This window comes from Uloborus diversus, unplaced genomic scaffold (genome assembly GCF_026930045.1).
Source record: "Uloborus diversus isolate 005 unplaced genomic scaffold, Udiv.v.3.1 scaffold_514, whole genome shotgun sequence".
Lineage (NCBI taxonomy): Eukaryota > Metazoa > Arthropoda > Arachnida > Araneae > Uloboridae > Uloborus > Uloborus diversus.
This window is the reverse complement of record NW_026558697.1, coordinates 37,941-40,650: the sequence shown is the minus strand read 5'-3', so window position 1 is coordinate 40,650 and position 2,710 is coordinate 37,941.

Sequence of the window (2,710 nt, the reverse complement as noted above, 5' to 3'; positions counted from 1 at the left end):
AGGAAAAATAAAATCGTTCTCCCCCGATTTTTCCCCGTCCAACTAAAGTATTCCTATATTTTGTGGTCTATTTTTCATCCTCTAAAGGCTCGCCATATGAAATGTGTCGAGAAAGCTTATTTGTAATATAATAGCCTCAAACTGCAGGTTGGTTTAATTTATTCAACAACACTGAAAACATTTCATTATCAAAAAGGATGTGTTTTTCCATTTAAAATGAGTTTACTACACACTATACACATCCAAAGAGTGCCAAAAGTTTTTTAGACAGTTTTTGAAAACCATTTAAGAACCTCCTCCACCGTTACCTCTTCTCCCAACTTCACAAGGGATACTTTAAAACTGGACTTTCAAGACTGTCCGCTCCAGCCTTAAATCTAACAAAGGCCTAAAATAGTGTTTAACATTTTGGCTACGAAATATTTTCAAACGAAAGCCCCCTCACAATCACCCCAGAGTTCACCAAAAATGGTGTAAATTTTCCCGGAAAATTCACTTAAAGATAACTTACATTTGCGTTTTTTACGCTTCATTTTCGGAATGTTTTCTAGGAAGAGCAATCACCGTAACTTCATACTACCAAGAAAAATTTAAATATTTTAAGACAGCAATTGTGTTTGTACGACTTTCCATTCGAACAACTTCAGTTTTTTTAGGACAATGAGCAAAAAGTACTTTTAAGTGCCCATATCTTAAAAATAAAGATAACGAGTTAATAAAGATAAGGCATTTTAAGGGTCGTGGGAACCCTGAGTTATATTGAACAATGTTTATTCCATTAAGCGTTATTTCAGTAGTGCTGAGTAATCGTCAGAAAATTGCAACTTTTGATGGATTTTATGAAGATTGCAAAAAAAAAAAAAATGACCTTTTTTAAAGCTAGCTTGTTAAGTTCAAATATTTGCAAGTTTCAATTTCTGATATCGTGTTTTCAGATCAAGAACGTGGGGAACATAGAAAAGGACCAACCTACCAAGTAATTTACTTTTTTTTAACTTCAATAATTTAAACAACATTCTAAGTGTTTATGCATTATGAAAACATTTCATGTTATACAACCATGTTTGAAAATAATAAAAGCTAAAGGAAAAAAAATCGAAGGTATTTTTCGCATTTATATAACAAATATTGCACTAAATTAATTTTATTAAAGATTTATTTCATGTCTGTAGTTTTTTACTATTTATATTTTCTTTTAAATTTTCACAGACAGTTGTTTTCAAAGAACCAAAATACATAATGCATGTTCTGTTCAAGTCCCTCTATTGAACGCAAATTGTTGCCAAACAAGCATTCTACACGGAAACAAAATAAAACAAATGGTTGAAAGAAAAAAGCTAAGTTTTTTATCTTAAGATTCATTTAAGTTCATTTTCTATGTTTAGATTTAACACCAAGGCATTCTAACTTTAAAATGTCAACTTTTTTGTACTTTGCTTGACAATTGCTAAAGAACAAGTAATTTATTCTAAATTGCGTCTCAGACAGCTGACCAAAAAAGTAAATTCAATTTCATAAGACGTGGCAAACCAGGATTCGTTACGTGTATAAAACAGTGCATACAAGCTCTTGATTCATACAAACATGTAAGCTCTATTATGACGAAAATATTGCTGAATGTTATAAAAAAGTCTTTTGTATCTGAAATTCTTTTCGGATGCATTAAGAGCAAAATGTCATCAAAGCATCATTTGAGTACTTATGATAGTGGATGAGCAGTTTGAGTACTGAATGCTGGTCAAGGAGTCATCACTGAAGTTGGCGCAACGGGTTCAAAGAGTGTCAGCTCTTCTACTGAAGGAGGAAATGCTTTGCGAAAGCGCACCGGAGGTAGTCGTAGAAACACAATACCTTAAGAGGATTGCTTTGTAGCCCTCATGGTAAAAAACAGAAATTTCACTCTTGTACTGATATCTGCAAACCTTGCAAACGCTTCCGGTACGCATGTTCCTGCAAGAATCATCTCATCAAGATTGAATCAAGTTGGTTTGTTAGACAAATGTCTGTTCGTTGCATCTCACTTCGTCCATGTCATCAAGAACTCCCATGGGGTAGTAGAGTAGGGTCACTTGATATAGAGTAGACCGGTGTAAAGAGCATGTTGGTTAGGAGCACCGAAATTGATCTAGAACGTTCTTCGAAGAATCGTGTCACAAAGTGTGACAAGTGAATCTGGCCACCAATTACTGTGAAGAGAGCATGGAGCACGTCATTCATAAAATTTTGATCGTGATATGTACGGTCCAGGTGTGATGGTGTGAGAAGGCATCATGCAAACTGTCTGAGCACCTCTTCACATCTTTGAGAAAGCGTGACATCGCCACGTTATTGCAGTGAAGTTATTCTGGATCATGTTCATCCTTTTAAGGGTGCTGCTCCAAAATTTGTTTATTGACGGTCAAGCGTCGCCACGCAGAAGCGTTGATGCTTTGGACTCTGCAAAAGGAAAATCTTCTCCGTATGCAATGACCTGCCTACTCTCCCGACTTAAATCCTATTGAACATGCCTAGAATGCTCTTGACGTGTTTCAATCTTCTAAAGACTTTTCAATAGTTTAGTGGAGAGCACTTGAAAAATATGCATTAGTGTCAGTGGTCATTAAAATACTCATATCAGCATCATTTTGACCAGAAGATTTTTTTTAATTATTATTGTGAGTGTTTAGAAAGTATCTAAGGAGCATCTTTTTTTTAAATTTTCAATTCTTCA